This window comes from Mustela nivalis (assembly GCF_964662115.1).
Source record: "Mustela nivalis genome assembly, chromosome: 7".
In the NCBI taxonomy this organism is placed as follows: Eukaryota; Metazoa; Chordata; class Mammalia; order Carnivora; family Mustelidae; genus Mustela; species Mustela nivalis.
Genome location: NC_139026.1, coordinates 64,376,139 through 64,396,145, shown reverse-complemented (window position 1 = coordinate 64,396,145; position 20,007 = coordinate 64,376,139). Strand labels below are relative to the sequence as shown.

General features: G+C 38.5%; 1 protein-coding gene across 3 annotated transcripts in view; it reads left to right on the top strand.

The window, feature by feature from the left end:
• The window catches only part of FAR2 (fatty acyl-CoA reductase 2), a 136,051-nt gene that overhangs the window by 48,495 nt on the left and 67,549 nt on the right, over window positions 1-20,007 (top strand). The window lies entirely within an intron of this gene.

Here is a 20,007-nt window from a genome sequence, read left to right as displayed (position 1 = left end):
GTCAGAGGAGTGTGCTAGTTAGCCCAGATTTGATTTTTTGAATTTTACTCTTATAAAAGTGCTGTCATTTATATGGGAAGGGAAAGTGATTAATGATTAATCACTAATTAATCAATCACTAATTAATCACTAATGATTCATTAGTCTGACTTTCAGACTACTTTCAAGTCTGAGATATATATGCATATATAAGTTTTCATTTACCAGACTGCCCTTCATGGAACTAATCTTTCATCTGGGTTCTGTTGAGTCACATTCTTCTTACTGATATTTTTAAACAACCCAGGCAAAGTTAGATAAGCTCCTCCTAGCCTCTTTCTCAGACTTTTACAAAGTGCTTTACATTTACAAAGTTTACACACATCATTGTGTGTCATTGACAACAATTGTCATGTAAGTGTGTAATAGCAACTTGTAGAGAAAAGGAGGAGGAGGTAAGGAGGTAAGTGATGTGTCTAATATGCAGCTGGCCCTGGTTCCATGGCTATTGCACTGGTTGGGCTATCACAATCAAGGGACTCCTAGCTGTAATGGTGACTTACCTGATGGTCAACTTCTTTGGAGCTTCCCTAATCATAGCTTTAGGAAGTTAGTTTGATAAAGATGGTGCTGTGTAAGCATTGTGAGCTGAATTTTGTCCCTCCAAAATTCACATGTCGAAGTCCTAACCCAGTGCCTTGGAATATGACTATATTTGGAAATAAGGTTATTGCAGATGTAATTAGTTAAGAGGAGGTCATACTGGGCCCATAGTCCAACATGACTGCTGTCCTTAAAAAGAGAGGGAAATCTGGGGGCAGCTGGGTGGTTCAGTTGGTTAAAGTGTCTAACTCTCGGTCTTGCCTCTGGTCCTGGTCTCAGGGTCATGGGACTGAGCCCTACATGGGGCTCATGCTCAGTGTGGAGTCTGCTTGAGATTCTCTCCTTCTTCTTCTCTCTCCCTCCTCCCTCTCCCCCCACACACTCAGGATCTCTCAAATAAATAAATAAAATCTTATTTTAAAAAAAGGGGGAAATTTGGAAACAGAGACAAACATACAAGGAGAAAACCACGTGAAGATTGGAACTATGCTGTCACCAGCCAAGTCTCTACCAGGAGCTAGGAGAGAGGCCTGGAACAGACCTTCCCCCAGCATCTTGAGGGGGAGCATGGCCTTGCCAATACCTTGATTTGGGACTTGTGGCTTCCAGGACTGTGAGACAATCGATTTCTGTTGTGCTAAGCCAACCAGTCCACAGTACTTGGTTAATAACAGCCCTAGGTAACTAATTCAGTGAGTTGCAAAGAATGCAACAAGATAGCGTAAACCAGAGCATAGAAGAAACTTAAGGTCTTTCTCTGAGCAGCAACACTGAGATCATTCAGAAAGTAAATCTTTGGATAGAATCAAACGGTTTGAAACGCTAAAGAAATTGTTGTCCTGATACACCCTAATTTGCTTCATGGATTAATAGACTTTCATGTTTGGAAGGAATAATAAGGTCACGCGGGTCAGCCATCCATCAGATAATTATGGGTCTCCAGCAATGTACCAGCAAAGTAGTTTTTCAGCCTTTGCTTGGATACATCTGCTAACTCCTGAGGCAAACCACTCTATCTTTAGCATGTCTGATGATTAAAATATGATTTCTTTTATAAAACGGAACTATACCTATCCACAGCTTTCAACCATTTATTATCATTTAGTTTCTTAAAACAAGAAAGAACAGCTGTAATTCTTTTTATGTGTCAGTCCTTTCGATGTTTGACAGCTATCACGTCCTCTGTAAGTAATTTGTTCCCTAAACTTGCCCTTAAGTTCTTTCAACTATTGCACATATGACACCGTTTTTAATGTTTTAACCTTTATGTTCAGCTTCATGAAATGTGTTCCAGTTTATCATATGGTTTTTAGAATGGAACATCCAAACTCTGGTTATAATCAAAATAGTGCAGATTAGAATTAAATACACTATTATTCTAGATGCTGGGGTTTGTTTGTTTGTTTGTTTGTTTGTTTGTTTTAGAGAGGAGGGTGGGACAGAGGGAGAGAGGGAGGAAGAATCTGAGGCAAGCATGCCCAGCCCAGAGCCTGTTGCGGGACTCCATCTCACAATTCTGAGATCATGACCTGAGCAGAAATCAAGACTCCAATTTGTAACTGACTGAGCCACCCAGGCGCCCCCTAGAGGCTGTTCTTAAATGCAACCTAAGATCACATTCATTGGGGTTGGATCATCACTGTGTTCAGTAATATTGCACTGAAATTAACTAAAATTCCTTAATCATCTTTCCCACTACGTAAGCTGCATAATGATAAGCTCTGGCCTGATCATCAAGTACCATTAGTGGCCTGGCAGAAAATAGGAGTTGACATGTCATCGAATGAATGAATGAATGAATGATAGATAGACAGATAGACAGATGGACTAATACAAAACCATGCATTCCCCTGAACTTGCCCAGTTTTTTTTTTTTAATTCAAAGGAGGGAAACTTACTGATTGTACTTTGTTTTGTTAAATTCAGGCAGAGAATAAATACTGTCTAGCCAATCAAGAATCCTACCATTCATCACATATCATCCAGACAGCAAAGATCTTCCTTCTGTTTACAAATTGTTTCCTCTGCACACTGCACACACACAATAGCATTGAGAAAGAAATACTTGACTTGTATTTGTTCTTCAGCTAAGACTTGCTTTATATTCTGGAATAGTATTTAAGCCCTCTGTTCTCTTCATCTATAAAATGGTGCTAATATAATACAGAGTGTATGTGTATGAATTTAGTAGATTATGTATGCGTATGCATATGCATATTTATAGATGACTACATATCAGGATTTTGACACTAATAAAAAAAGGCTGTGTTGAGTCCTTTGTTAGTAGTTATAATTATAATGTGGTGACTTACGAGATCAGTTTTGTGCCTATATGTATATAACAAGCCAAAACTATAACTTTTATGTAAAGGAGAAAAGAGTGTGAGTTACATTCTATTTCCATTTTCCCAATGAATTATTCAATCTTCTAAAATAATTGAGTCGATCCCTTGTGCTAGATTTTCTATGTGTTAAATGAAGAAAATTCTTCTCCTTGACCCTCAGGGATATTAAAGGGCCGATGGGATATATTCATAAAGCACTATATGAATTGGAGGAAAACGAAGTCTGATAGTGTCTTGATAGAGACACGAACCCTCTATACACAAGAAAAATCAATGTTTCAGGTTCTTTTTTAAAATAAGTAATTTTTCACAAGTAATATTTTGAATAGCCTGAATTCTCTACTTGAAATGCTTTGGCTGTCTTAGTTGCCTTGTTATCAAATTAATTTAATTATAGTCCTCTTAATAAGGAAATGTTTTGTGTTAGCTCTTTTCTTTTAAATGAAACGTGAATATATCTTCAGTTTTCCATCTAAATGTCAATCAGAAATTCTAAAACAACATTAAAACAGATGTTCCAGAGGTTTTATTTTAGTGGCATAAAATGAAACCACATTAATCAACTAAGAGTACAGCCCATAAATGGTAATGAGCACCAACTCAATGGGCTCCCATTTTGTCTTTGTAGGAAGAGCTACTAAACTAAGGAAAGATGCCAGTGTGCTTTTTCTTTTTTTTTTTTTTTTAATCTAATGGAGAAGTCAAACTTTGTAGTGGGATATGACATTCTCTATAAATCACTTAGAGAACATAGAAATGAAGAGTGCCCATATACAGCTCTTTGGTAGCCCAGTACTACATATTGTTTAAATCATTGTCTATTTTGGAATAATGTGGGACTCCCTAGCCCAAACTACTTGACATTTTGCTCATGGTCATTTGTTATTTTCAGGTAAATCCAGCTGCAAATATTCTATTATTTCTGCAAGTATATCCTTATTTTATGAACCAGAATGCAGATCAGACATATTTTTCACTTAGTATATTGACTTTTTTCCATATTATTAAGTATGTCTAAAAATAACCTCATAGTATTCCATTACATGGCTAAGCTTACTTCTTGATTTTCCTATTGCCAGGTATTTATTTTCAGTATTTCTCCCTACTAGAAGCAATGCAATGATGAATGAGGACAAAAGTCTATTAGAGGAGATAGAAAATTAGAGAGCATGGTACCAGCCTTGTCAGGTCTTGGGAAATAGTAAAGGATAAAAAACCTAAGTGATATTGGGGGAAGCCTTGGAGGTATGGTAATGAAAACAAGTGGACACCAGGAAGGGAGAGAAAATGTCAAGGATATAATTTACTGGCCAATAAAGTCCTTCCCAAATCATCCTTCTATTTGTTGGGAGGGTGCCCTGGCTCTACCAGAACTCTGGGGACCTATCAACAAGACTTCACTTGACCTGAATAGAAAATATATCCATATCTGTGGTTGACATGTCCTTTGTTTGTAGTAGTAATATTAGGCTAACCACTTTTTTAAAATGGCAGCTAGAAATTCCCAAAGTATGTTTAGAAAAATTTTATTCTTTCTGAAATATACATTCAAGATAAAATAAAAATGTGAGTCTGCACCTGAAACAATATAAGGCAAATACATAAAAATCTGGCTTCTACTTCTACCTCTGCCCTAAAAACAAAACAAATGTGTTCTCTTGAGAAAAAAAAAAATTGTTATATCTGGTGACCCATTTCCAGTCTTTATTCTGGCCTATTCCATTTACCACTGCTCACTACTATCCTTGATAGGTCCTCTTCATGATTGTGACCTCTACTCTTGGTTTCTATTTTACTCCTGTCGCTGTTCTTTCTCTGACCCATTTTTCATCTTTATACTTAGGGTTACTCAGGATGCTATATCTTCTCTTGTTTCGTCTTTTGCCGTCACTTGATAAAGTTATCTATTTATACTCTGTTCCATATGCACATGACCCCAAATTTGTGTCCAGCCCTCACTTGTTGCCAGATCACCAAAAAGGAACTCAATTAAAAAAAAAAATTAGAGGGGTGCCTGGGTGGCTCAGTGAGTTAAGCCTCTGCCTTCAGCTCAGGTCATGATCTTGGGGTCCTGGGATCGAGCCCTGCATCAGGGAGCCTGCTTCCTCCTCTCTCTCTCTGCCTGTCTCTCTGCCTACTTGTGATCTCTCTCTGTGAAATAAATAAATAAAATCTTTAAAAAAAAAATTAGACACCTAGAAAATGCTATAAAACAAAGATAAAGAGAAAAATCTTAAAAGTAGCTGGAAAGGTGGGGGGGGTTATATTCAGGAAAACTACAGTAAGAACAAGGACTGACTTTTCTGCAACAATATAAGTCAGAAGATAATGGAATGATATCTTTAATATGTTGAAAATAAAAATCTACCAACTTAAAATTCTGTATCTGAGGTAGGTACTATTATTACCTAGGGCTTCTATAAGAATTACATGGCTTAATCTTATAAAATCACTTGGAACAGGACCTGGCCCATAATAAACTCTAAGTAAGTGTTTATGACATAAAGACTACATGGTAATTGGGACTGCAAATTGCTGCAATCTTTCTAGGAAAAAAATGCTTGAAAAAAATGGGACCTCAAACATTCTAACATAGGTGGTATTTATTTTCTTCTTCATACTTTTCTCCAATCATGAACTAATACTATTAAACAGGACAATTCTGATGGAAGGTATGCTTCATGAGAACAGGGTCTTTTTAGTTTGCTGCATGCTTCATCACCTAGAACAATACCTAATGTTCAATAAATTACTTCACACCATGGATATGAGAAAATCTTTTCTTGAAAATGATTTAAAATATTACATTGCAACTGAGTAGGAAAAAAAAAAAAGGAAGAACAATTAAAATTTAGATCAATTTAAGTCCTTAAAAATGATTTGCATAATGAGTAATTTTGCAAATGATCATATTCATAGTGCATATATCATCTCTCTCATTTCCAAAGTACTTTGGGGATGAATAATGGCATCATTTGTTTCCCTTTCTCAAAAAGCCTTAGCGTTTTTTATAATTTAGATGCAGACAACTTTTTTTTTTCTTTTGGGGGGATTGAAAAATTGAATGAATAAAGGAAGCATTCAAGCTAGATTTAAAACCTAGAAGTCTGAAATGTTTAGGACCAAATCTCTTACTGTGGTGCTTACTCATAAATCAAGAGTTTTAGAGCTCGTGGGGTGCTTAGAAATCACCATCCATACACATTACACGTGAGCAAACGGCTCAGTAAGTTATAGTGCTTATTAGAAACAGAGCAGGGCTAGAACCTGAGCTTTTCATTGACATTCAAGGTGAATTCTTTGTTTTTATTATTATTATTATGTTCAGTTAGCCACTGTATGATACATTATTAGTTTTTGGTGTAGTGTTCAATGATTCATTAGTTGCATATAACACCCAGTGCTCATCACAACATGTGGCCTCCTCAATACCCATCACCCTGCTATCCCCTCCCCCCAAACCCCCTCCCCTCTGAAACCCTCAGTTTGTATCCTGGAGTCCATAGTCTCTCATGGTTCATCCCTGTCTCTGATTTCTCCCCATGCAGCTTTCCCTCCCTTCCCCTGTGGTCCTACAGGCTATTCCTCACGTTCCACAAATGAGTGAAACTATGTGATGATCGTCTTTCTCTGATTAACTTATTTCACTTAGCCTAATTCCCTCCAGTTCCATCCATGTTGATGCAAATGGTGGGTACTCCTCCTTTGTGATGGCTAAGGAATATTCCATTGCATATATGGACCACATCAAGGTGAATTCTTAATGGACTCTGGCCTTGGCAGTTTTTCCTTAAAGGCCTCGCTCACTTTCTCCATGCAGCCCCTTCTCTATTAGCTTTTTCTTGCTAATGAAAGATAGATAAATTACAGTATCAAACCTTTTTCTGGGAATACAGGGGGAGGTTTAGACTGGTTTCTTCCCGTGAAGCGACAGTGATAGGAATCCTAGGGATATTTTTTTTGAGTATTAGGGAAAGATTTTTAATTTGCAGTAATACTAAAGGGAGGTAGAATTTAGTCTCATAAATGAGTGGCTGTTCTAATAGATGGCTTTGATAAGATGGAGAAATCTAAAATTTGAACTTAAAATCAAACTTTTTACTATTTATAAGTACTTCAGGAAAATTGTGATTTACCTCTAGGAACGTAAAAAATCATTCATGATGACTACTGTAAGTATGCATTATTTTCTCTGCTCATCAATGTTTCTTCTCACCTCTTTCTCATCTCCAATTTAAGATTTCTGAAGACTAATATATTTTGAAAACTGTGTTCACATAGAAAAATACAACTATCATAACTACTTTTCAATTCCTTCCTCTCTTCAGAATACATTCAACTTGAGCTCAAATTTAATATTTTCAATCCCATCTATTAAATATATTTTTTTTTCTTTCTGAAGTATCAAATTATTTTTGACACTTTATTTTTTGATAAATGATCTAACTTGCAGCCAGTTTTTTTCCCCGACTTCATACTGCCATCAGGCATGCTGCTATGTGCCTAAAAAGGTTATAACTTATTACCAGCAGTATCAGAAAATCAGTTTGAGGGTTAACACAAGTAATTATCTTTTATTTTAGATGGGAAAAACATCTACAGTTGATTCCTGGGAAGTAATCTAAGTTATCTATACTTGTTTTCATAATCTGCCCCTCTTCAACTTCATCATGCTACTGTCATAAGGCAGTCTGTCTCCAAGCATCATAAACTCTTCCAGTCTATTTAATATTTTTCCCACTGGTGTATGTAGAGTAGAGATTGAATCATATTTCAATAATCGTCATATTTCCTTATTTCCGTTGTTAAAGATAAATTATCCTGGCACTTCTGGAAAATGGTAAGGAAGACTTTATGCAAGACTATTGGGATAGGACCCAAGACTGTTGCTGTTGGGGAGGGATATTGAACTCAACTCCGCACATAAATAAGAGTGAGTGGGGATTTCTAGCCGGTAGACAGCAGGAGGGAGAGGATGGCAGCTTAACGAGGAACTTCTTTAGATAGTCAGTGGGGGTGGATTAAGAATCAAACGTGGTTGGAAATCAAAGGTGGAGGAAGAAGAGTTTGATTGGACCGAGAGTGGGGAGGATTTTTAATAAACTGGCCCGGCAGGATTTTCTGCTAAAACTGGGTTCAGCACGTCAAGATCAAGACCTGGTCGAGAAGGCGGCTCAGAGGAGTCTGACTAAAGTTTGGTTAAGTAGGTATTCTTTGTCACCATAACATATCTGAGTTTAGATTCACCCACTAATAAGGCCTAATTTAGAAGGCTAGTGGTACTGTCGTAGCTCTTGAAAATAAGTGCCATCGTCATTCACCATGCTGCTCAGTGGGAAGTCTGCTTCTCCTTCTCCCCCCCCCAAATAAATAAAGTCTTAAAAAAAAAGAAAGAAAGAAAGAAAAAGAACTGTACACACACATTCATAATGCTAGTTTAGAGTGACACCAACTGTCCTCATCAGAACAAAATCTTTTAGTAGAACTGTACGTACTGTGGGGCACCTGGGTGGCTCAGTCAGTTAAGCGTCTTCCTTCAGCTCAGGTCATAGTCTCAGGGTCCGGGGATTGAGTCCTGCATTGGGCTCCCTGCTCAGTGGGAAATCTACTTCTCCTTCCCCTCTCTCAAATAAATGAAGTCTTAAAAAAATAAGAAGAAGAAGAAAGAAAAAGAACTGTATACACAGTGACAATTTGTTCCAAATGAAATGTAGGAAATCTGATCAGCCAGAGAGGATGATGGGAGTATTTGTAATAATTACATTGTGCTATTTTCCAGGCTCTCTCCTGAATCATCTCTGTAAATTAATTCTTTTAAACCTTGCTATAACCTTCTGAGGGAAGTACTGTTATTCTTATCATCCCAGGATTATAGACAGGGAAACTGAATCACATAGCAGTTACGAAACTGATCCAAAGTTACTTAATTGAAATATATGAGGGTTGTGATTGGAACTTAAACTTCATGACCTTGAGATGCTGCTCTGAACCACTGTGCATCCCTGCCTCTAAAAAACCCCTTTCCATATCCCCAAGCAAACTTGTAAAACTGGGAAACGGGTGAGGGAGAAGTGAATGGACATATATTTATAGAAGTCCATAGCTTTTGTAGCCTTCTTCATGTCAGTGCCCTCTGCTTCTGCCCCTATCACAGTGCTTAATACGTAAGAAGTCATTAATAGTCTTTTTTTTTCCCAGATGAATAGTGATTAAATGAATTACAAGATGATGTTCAGTTTCTGATTGTCAAAGAGATTACCAGGTTAGGTTTCTCAAACTCTGGCTTACAAGGCCTGCAGTGGCAACATTTTAGGACAGAAGGCATCGTCTGCATTTCACAACACACAGGCGGTTGCAGGTGTGCGTGGAAGCCCAGCCCACAGAACCTTCCAATACCAGCTTGCGGTGAGCTGGGCCTCAGGCACAAGGATATAATAGTGCAGTGAGCCTTTCTTCCTGAGCTCCTAAATCTCCTTCCATGAAAGGCTGCTGGTCGTGAGATATTCTGGGAGCCCCTTCCATAGCTCTTCAGACCTGGTTTAAATTTTTCAGCCATATTTCCTGCTCGGCTCTTATCCATATCTTCTTCTGGTCCTGGGGACATCAGAAGTGAGAGAAATAGGACGAGAAGGTAAGAGAAAAATAAGCAATGAATGAAGTCCCAGGTGTTGCTAAAGCTAATAGTAGGAGTGACAAGCTAAATGAGTGCTGGAGTGAGAGACCTCATTTTCACTTTGGCTTGGTTTCCCCTGTAGCTCACCAGAACTCATTTATCCTAAGAAATCGATGACTAATTTCCTGTGAAGTAGAATCAATGAGTCTGCAATGTTCTATGTTGGTTAAAAATGATTTCTTGGTTTACTTTGGGCCGTGAGGTACAAGCCAAATGATTGTTGCAAGTTACTTAGATGTTTGGATGAAGAAAGTGTTTTTTTACTGCAACTGCATGACATGAATGGCTGACCTTTCTGTGGGGCTGGAGGTGGGGGTGGGTGTATGAGGGAAGAGATGGAGACAGTTGTTCCCTGTCTCCAAAACTCAGTTCTGCCCTGAGTATGTGCCTGACCAAGTGTCACATTGGCACATATGGTGCAGATTTAAAGGCTAAGGGTTTTCATATGGGATTCAAACATGGATTATAGCAGAAAGAAACTTGAGAGCTCTGGGGAAGAATTCGATATTTCAATTGTATTTGATCATTTTATTAAATTTGCCTGGAAAAGTCAATTAAAAAACAGAATTTAATTTTCATACTCAGAGCAGAGGTTATTCATTCCAGCTCATGCCTAACAATAGATGTGGGGTCGGGGGGGGGGGGCGGTGCTTAAATAATCAACCCCAAAGTGCAGAAGGCTGCCTGTTCTATTCTCATTGGGTATGAGATTGGAATTGGATTGAATTGGAATGGGACCTTCATTCTATAAACACTTCACCTCCTTTTTTGCTTCAGCTGGCTTCTCCATAGAACGTAGTCAAATCATATACATCCCAAAGTAGTGATTTATTAGACCGAAACAGTGTTTTTAAAAGTTATTAATAGTATATTGAAATTGCAAAGTGGAATTAATGCTCTTGTATGAAAGATGTGTGGTTATATAAATTAACAGAAGGGTCAGCAAGTGAGTGAATTGCTTTGTATTCTTTTTTGAGCAAAGGGATATAAAAATAATGTAAGTTAACAAGTAATTAGTTAACTTTATAAATAAAATCTCTCAGGCAAGTTACTTACCTTTTTTGAGCCTCAGCTCTCTCATCCGTAATAATCATGTCTGCCTCACAGAATTATCATGGGGTTAAATGAGATACTATTTGTGAAGCCCTTAGCAGAAGGCTTGATATGAAGTGTCTTAGCTACTGATGTTATTGTTATTATGGATCAAAGTTTACAGTTATAGGATACCTCTAGATACATCATGCTCGAAACAATTAGCATCTAATTTTCCCACCAGGAAAAGGGGCTTTTGGAATGCTCTAGAATAATAATGTTAGTGGGGAGGGGAGGATGTCTCACGGAAGGATCAGAACTCATGTAGGTCACAGGCCTTTCTGGCTACCCAGTAAGACCATTGTTGGGGCACCTGGGTGGCTCAGTGGGTTAAAGCCCAATAAGACCATTGTTGATGTGGAATGTTGGACAAATGTTGATGTGGAAATTTGGAATTAAGCAGCCAATGACAGCAGTGATATTCTCCCTGGACCAGTTTTGCTCAACATTGTCAATTAGTACACCTTTGAGCACCTCAGGCCTCCCCTTATTTCGGCGTCCCAAATGATTGCAACTTGCCTGATTTCCAAACTAAATACCACGTGGAGGAGAAGGTGCATGCTCTCTACCCTAGATAAGACTGAGCCAAGGTCATCTTACCGGCTTCCTGTAGAAGGAAACAGGCTCTGGAGACAGGGTTCCCGGGTTCAGATTCCCACTCCTCCTCCTTCAATAGTCAGACACAACTGTGTCAACTTGCACAAGTCCCTTAAGCTTCCGGGCTGAGAGTTGCCATTTGTCACCTCCTAGACTTATTGCAAGGATTGTATGAGAAAATAAATATATTACCCTTGGGATATTTGTCCGTACCATGTTAGGTGCTGCATAAATATTAGTGATCATTTTATTTATTTTGTTGGATGCTATTTGCCCTTTGAAGTGTTAAAAGATGAACGGAAGCGTATTAAATATGTTAAGAGTTTATCTGAGCAAAACTCAGAACTGGGCAGTGCTAAACCAGAACCAAAGCCAGGAAATTATTTGATTAGCTCTAGCTTATATGGTTGCATTATATGGAAAAGCTGAGTTGGTCTTTTGTGATTAGTTGTCCTTAGGTTTCAATTTCTTAACTTTGAGGCATTATAGGCTTAGGTTTTGTGTGCTTGTATAGGATAGGAAGGCATTAAAGCCACCTCAGTCTAATGGCCTCTTGTTTAATTATTATTTTTTTTAAAGATTTTATTTATTTATTTGACAGAGATCACAAGTAGGCAGAGAGGCAGGCAGAGGGAGAGGGGGAAGCCGGCTCCCCGCGGAGCAGAGAGCCCGATGCGGGGCTGGATCCCAGGACCCCGGGATCACGACCTGAGCCGAAGGCAGAGGCTTTAGCCCACTGAGCCACCCAGGCGCCCCTTGTTTAATTATTTTAACAGAAGTCAGATATCGTTCTGGTTTTACTACTTCGTTTCCTCCATGAATTAAGTTGACTCAGAGCAAAGAAATTGAGAGAAAGGAAAATTAGAGATCTTGTTCCCCAAACCCATAGCCAAGCCTCTATACTTGCTCCCTCTACCAATTTAATAGCACAGGATCTGAAAATTGCCTTGAGTTTTAAACACTTGCTCTTTTCACTTCTAATAGTGAAGGCTCACGAAATACCGGAGCAAGATCTTTATCACTAAAGTAACTGTAAGGAGTTAATTAGGGAAGGTTCCTATGTAAATTCTCCTCTGGAGAAGCTTGAACCCTAAGTCCCTTTTCCAAACTATTTTGGAAACACAAACCTATTTATAATGGTGAGTTTCTTTTAAAATAAAATTCGATTGCATCCCAAATCATTTCGATGTGGTAGTGTAGAGTAGGCTTGTATCTTCCACCCCTCTTCTCAAAGGGTTTGGATATATATCCAGTTTTCACACTGTTTCTCATTCCACCTTGAAATCGTTTTAGTTCTAGTCTCATCCTGGCCTGGAGTTAGTGTGTGGAGCCTCTGAATCCCACTGACCAGATATTTTGAGTAATGATGTTGGAGACTACAACATTCTTTTAGAACTAAATTGGGGCAATGGTGGAACTCCCCTGGGGAAGCACCAAACGAAAGCCTGGTGAGACAGTATATTTGAAAGAACATAGAACACAACTAATGTCTTTGTCTTACTTAGAGCTTGAAAAAATATGGTTCAAACATAAAATTCAAAGCAAATGTCATTTTTCTTCTCTGCCTTCGGCTCGGGTCGTGCCCTCCAACTTTTTCTGTCCTGGTAAAGAAGGGGAGATTCCCTTAGAGTACAGAGGTGCCCTGATCTCTGTGCTGTAATTGTTAGATTTCTGACTTCTGGTGTTTGTCAACAGATTTGGCTCCTTGGCGGCTAAGAGCCATGGAAACCTGTTGTTCAAGGCATTTGGACTGGCAATATTTAAAAGAACCTGTTAGGAAACTTTGAGAAGGGAATTTAAAGAAAATAGAAACATCACAATAAAGCTATATGAAACAACTGTCAATACAATCAGATAGGGCTCATCCATTATCCCTGATAAAGTGGTTTCCTAATATCTATTTAACTCCTGACAGCTGACATGAATTTTCCCCTTTTATCTTTCTTAGGGTTAATGAACAATGAATGGGCAATTTTAAATTACACATAAGAAGCGGGTTCCTTTTCTTTCACAGTTTGCCTCTCTATTGAGCAGATACTCTGTGTATTTACAGAATTTGACCCAGAGCTTTCCATATCACCCTTCTGGCCATTTGCCTTTTATTACGATTGACTGTCTCTAATTGATTACGTCGGGGCAGATTACTTTTTTAAGCCATCAATTTTTCAAGAATGCTATGAAATAAGAAACTATAGTGTCAGCCAAGGAAATATCTAAAAAGCAACATGCTTTTAACTGCAGAGAAAAAACACGTTTTTCCTAAGAATTTCTACATTGCATTTTGTTTTCCAGGACAATTAATCCCTGCCCCATTCTAGACTTAACAACAGGACAGAATAACAGCCCCAAACTGTATATATTGCACTGGTACTTTGCTAAGACCAATATAATTGACTTCCACTTTGTTTTCTTTTAAAGAGTGGGGTTTTTTTTAAATTTAAATTATATTTTGTTTTTTCACTGTTCCAAGATTCATTGTTTATGCATCACACCCAGTGCTCCATGCAATAGGTGCCCTCCTTAATACCCACCACCAGGCTCACCCATACCCCTATTCCCTTCCCCTCCAAAATCCTCAGTGTGTCTCTCAGAGTCACAGTCTTTCATGGTTTGTCTCCCCCTCCGATTTCCCCCAATTCACTTTTCTCCATCTCCCCATGTCCTCCGTGATTTCTTATGCTCCACAAGTAAGTGAAACCATATGATAATTGACTTTCTCTGCTTGACTTAGTTCATTCAGCATAATCTCCTCTAGTCCCATCTATGTTGATACAAAAGTTGGGTATTCATCCTTTCTGATGGAGGCATAATTCTCCATTGTATATATGGACCACATCTTCTTTATCCATTCGTCTGTTGAAGGGCATCTTGGCTCTTTCTACAGTTTGGCGACTGTGGCCATTGTGCTATGAACATTGGGGTACAGATGGCCCTTCTTTTCACTACATCTGTATCTTTGTGGTAAATACCCAGCAGTGCAATTGCAGGGTCATAAGGTAGATTAGGTTAGTAAAGGTAAAGAGTGGGTTTTTCAAGCCTTATTACCTTTACTAACATAATCTACCTTTTCCTCAGCAAAATATCCTAATAGTCTGACCTTTGATATAGATTATTTTGTTTCCAAGTGAGACAAAAATATCACCAGGCTTTTTATTATAAAATATTCAAGCATTGTCTCTGTTTTCTCTTCTGAAAAATGGTACCTCCTCTTTTAGGGCTTCATTTACTTTAAAGGTTTAAATGTTGAACAAGTTATTATTTTTAAGTCAGGTACTCCCAAAAAACCTATTTGAGAAACTTGCTATACAATTGATTATTTTTGGAGTGATTAGTCCAAATTTTTTCCCCTCATATTCTCATAAAAAAATCCGAATCTTCCCTGAAGAGTAGCTATCCTGATTGGCATCTGTAACCACTTAGTGTGAAACTCCTTAAAGAGTGTCTTTGTTTCCAGTACAAAGGGAGAACCCCAGGAATGAACTAATAGTTTGCAGTTCTAGGCTAAGACTTCTTTAAAGACAGCCTTTCCTGAACTTTCTCCTCCAAAACTAAAGCAAAGGACTCAGCCTGTGCATGTCCTCAAGTTTCCAGCACTCCAGACCTTTGTACTGACCCTAAACCAGTTTCAGGCTGGTCTCATCCTTTCTACCCTGGCCAATATCCAAATTTCAAACATCCCTAGTCATCTGTCCTCCTCCACATTCTCATAACCACATCATTCCTTTGTGTTTTCTTCCCTTTTCTTGTTTTTTTTTTTCTTCCTACTACATCCTTCCTTCATACTCTTTCCATCATCTCTACATCTTTTACTTGCTTACATTAAGTGTAATTTGAATATCCTTTAGGGACAATCTCAAGTAGTTCATTCTCTCCTTCCTAAGATCAGGAGAATGTTCAGCATCTTCTTATGGCCTAAGCACTGTCTCTTCAGACATCTTTTCTGTAGGCCATACCATCTGATTAGTGTTCTACCTAGTAGTACCTCTGCCATCTGTCAACATCACAGTTATTCCTCCATACTCTTTCATAGCTTTGGCATCTGAGTCCCCATCTCCCTCCTCACTCCAGATTCTGATATGTCAATGTGGATGACCCAAAAATTATACCCATCCTCCTCCAATGTCCTTGGCCTGTTCATTTCCAATGTTCGTCAGGTGAACTCCTCAGGGACATTTATTCCCATGGCCACAGGATGGACCTTGTCATCCACAGCTGCTTCAACTCTAGAATCCTGAATTCTGGCAACTCTCTCGAAAAACAATCTGTCCCTGAAAAGTTGAAGCCTTCGGTGCTATCTTCACTATACCTATCATTGACCTCCAGGAGCGCTCTAGTCCCTTGACCATCCCCCCTCCATTTTCTCCCACTTGATCAGTCCTAGCCCCACCATAGCTTCATTTTCACTCCTAACTGGCCTAGACTATATAATTTTTAATCATTCTCCTAAACTGTTTTCTTAATCATATACTCATTTTTCTAACTACTTTCCATACATCTCCTCCAGAATCCAAATCCTGGAAAGACTCCCACATCCAGCCTCATTGTACCAATTCAGGTCCCACCAAGCTCAGCTGCAAAAAATTGCACATGCGTGTGGACTGATGTTACTGTCTCCAATTCTGACTAGGCCCTCAACCTTGCTCAGCAATCTTTCTGCCTGCCCTAGTCACCTTCCTTCCGAAGAGCGTTCACAATAGCTCCTTCGCTCCTTCACGGTCCCCCTCAAGCCCTCCACCCTGTTATTTCCCATGCTGTTCTCTCAGCACCTGACTTCTTTTCCCCTTTCCACGGAAAATAGAAGCCTCAAGATAGGAACTCTGTCAGTTTATCCTCTCAAGGAGAAACCGCACAGTTCATCATCGTCCTTCTTTTCACCCCTTGCCCTCCATGAACCTGCATGAGTTTATCACTATTTGCACCAAATTAATCAATGTCTCTCTTCTTGTCAAGAGTTAATTTGTGAACTCAGTTTGCATTGCATTTGCATTTCTTTCTTCTCTTTTGGGGGCCTCTCTTCATCCACGCTTTATAGTATTTAGGCAGTAGGAAAGATGATCATAAAGAAGCTGGGTAGGATTACTAGACTAGGATGAAAATAAAGATTCTGAGTCAGGATAACAGAATAAGCAGTGGTTGGAATTTTTTCAGTGCAAGTTCAAAAATCTCATCATATTTTCCCTGTAGTACATGCTGGGAATGCAAGTTTAGGAGCTTTGTGTGTTGTGGAAATGTACCTTTGTGCATCTCTCAGTACTTTTCCACAAGTCATTCATCAGAAAATTGACTATTGCTGAGCCACTTCCTGTAAGAAGTCTTGAAGCGTGTGGTCAAATAAGAGATAAACTTTGGAGTCTGGTCTGATAAATCTGTAGTCAATATACATTTACTAGTGGTTGGGCTTTCCTTCACTTAGAATAAACCTGGAAGCCATCCAGAATCTGTCACCACACATTACCTTTTCTGAATGCACCCTGGCCCATGTACCAGGCGTTCCTGGGCATCGACAATGCACAAAGCATCATTGATAGAAGGTACTATACACTGCTCTTGGGGGAAAAATGTGGTAGGTGATGGGAGCAAATGAGACAAGAGTTATATTTTTGTCAAGAAATAAAGGGCTGCTAGTCAACACCATGTTGCTTATCCAATAATTCCAGTGAATTCTAGGTTGAACTTCAAAACAGGAAATCTTCTTTTTTGGATTCAGAGTATTGGGACACACAGCTGGTAGACCAGATGTGCTTTTTTATTAAAACTTTAACATTCAGAAAGAATTTTCTGTAACCTTTTGACATGCTGAATTATACTCTGAACCAGAGAGGGGCTCAGGACACAGCCAAGAAAAAAGCAACAGATGGATCCTTTGGTAACTTTGTGCCTTCCTTTCTGGTTTGGGGAACAACAAATTCAAAATGTCCACACCTCTGAAAAAGGAGAACCAGAGCAACAGAATATCAACCATGTTAAACTGCTGATACATTTTAGTTAAATCTAGTTAGGTTGATCATAAGAATGTATTTCTGACCCTTGCTAATTACTAGCCCAATCTGAAATATAAAGAATTCTTTTTCCTGCCTTGTTTTAATACATTTGTGTAATAAGTTAAAGTTAAGGACTTTTGTGCTCATGAATATTACCAGTAATTCTTTTCCACTTGAAAATACCTAAAGAGTTCTAAGAAAACCCAAACTGAAAAGTATTATTAAATCCATCTTGAGCAAAGTGCAAAAATGGTTGGAGTAGGGCCTCACATAATAGTTTAGATCAGTGGCTCTCAAAGTGTAGTCTACAGTGGGACACCTGGGTGGTTCAGTTAGTTAAATATCTGACCCTTGATCTTGGCTCAGGTCGTGGTCTCAGGGTCAAGAGTTCAATCCCCACACTGGGCTTTATGCTGACCCTAGAGCCTACTTAAAAAAAAAAAAAAAAAAGTGTGGTCTGCAGATCTCTGTATCTCTAGGATACTTTCAGGAATCCACAGGATCAAACCTACTTTCATAAAAATATTAAGATGTTTTACTGTGTTGACATTTGCACTAATGTTGCAAAAGTGATGAGGGGTAAAACAAGCACGGATCAAGGCAGTGACCCCAACTTGTACTAATATTTATTGTATTCTTAGTTATCAGGCTCTCACAGCTTAAAAAAATCACCAGTTTCATTTAAGAATGTCCTCGAAGAAGCAGTTAAAATAGTTGTATTTCAACCCTTGCTTACATGTCTATAATATTTCATGTGATGTCATGAAAAGTACATATAAAGAACTTCTGCTTCATCCCAAAGGCTGGTTATCTCAAAGAAAAGCACTTTGGGGTGCCTGGGTGGCTCAGTGGGTTAAAGTCTCTGCCTTTGGCTCAGGTCATGATCTCAGGGTTCTGGGATCAAGCCCCAGGTTGGGCTCTCTGCTCAGCGGGGAGCCTGCTTCCCTTCCTCTCTCTCTGCCTGCCTCTCTGCCTACTTGTGATCTCTGTCTGTCAAATAAATAAATAAGAATCTTAAAAAAAAGAAAAGAAAGAAAGAAAGAAAGAAAAGCACCTGTGTGATGGGGTTGAGAACTGAACCAACTGACCGTTTCACAGAACACCATTTAACTGCAAGAATGACTCATGGGCAAAATATGGTTATTCAGATTTGGGTATTTGGCAGACATTTCATCAAAATAAACTAAGTAAACCTGTTGGGCGCCTGGGTGGCTCAGTGGGTTAAGCCGCTGCCTTCGGCTCAGGTCATGATCTCAGGGTCCTGGGATCAAGTCCCACATTGGGCTCCCTGCTTGGCTGGGGGGGCCTGCTTCCCTTCCTCTCTCTCTGCCTGCCTCTCTGCCTACTTGTGATTTCTCTCTGTCAAATAAATAAATAAAATCTTAAAAAAAAAAAAAAAACTAAGTAAACCCGTCACTTGGGTAAATAATTGGCTATGTTTTTCACAATGACAAACTTTGAGCCTTCAAATAAAGATTAGAGTTTTGGAAGATTTGTGTCAGTCACTATGAGTCTGACAACTTCCCAATTCTTAAAAACTTCTCTGATGTGATTGGTAATGATATTAACCAATATGATTTTTTGGTATTACATAATGAAATGTGTCAACATTTGGAACATCTGCATAACTCTGAATTATTTTCCAAGTGACCAATGCATAATGTTGTAGAATTATGCATATGAGTAAAAGATCCATCTAAATATTGAGATAGACTAATAGATCTTAAAGTAACAATATGAAATGTTCACAGGGTTTTAGACTCCCTATTGTACTAAACTTTAAGAAACTACAATTTGCCAAGTTTCTAGTATAATATAAAAATCCACAATTATTTGGAAAGGATTTTAAAGTACTCTTCCCTTTTCCAACTATATATCTGTGTGAAGCCAGATTTTCTTCATATATCCAACCAAAACAATAGCAACAGATTGGATACAGAAACAGATACGAAAAGCTAGTTGCTAAGGCATATATTAAAGAGTTTTGCAAAAATGTAAAACAGTGCCAATCCTCTGAATGTAGATTTTTTTCATTATGGAAAATATAGTCACTTTTCAAAAAAATGCATTATTTCTGCTAGCATTTAATAGGTTGTTGCCATTGTTTTATATGATAAGTAAATATTTTTTAAATCTCAGTTTTATTTTCAAATATGCTGAATATTGGTGGATATAACAACATACAAACTCTTTGGGATACTCAAGAATATTTAGGAGTATAAGGAGATCCGGAGACAAAAAAAAAAGTTTGATAAAGCTGGTTTAGTGGTCATAATGAGAGAAGGACTGCTTTACTCATGCTAAAACTGCAGGTACATAGAAGACAACATATTTTGTGACATTTAATCCCAAGAGAAATAGAAGCAGTTTTGTTCTTTTTTGATTGAAATATGCTTCTCAGATTTCAACCAAGGAATTTTTTAAACGAGCCAGCACTTTATCAGTCTGAATTCTTTGGTTGAAAGCAACAAGTTGGTAGGTTTCTGCCTCCGGCTTAGGTCATGATCCTGGAGTCCCAAGATGGAGCCCCTCCTTGGGCTCCCTGTTCAGTGGGGAGTCAGCGTCTCCCTCTGCCCCTCATCCTGCTCTTGCGTGCTCTCTCTCAAATAAACAGGTAAAATCTTGAAGAAAAAAAAAAAAAAAGAAACGAGCAAGGGCAACTGGATTAGTCTTCCATTATGTAACAAATTGCCCATAATTTACCAGTTTAAAACAACACGTAATTATTGTCTCACAG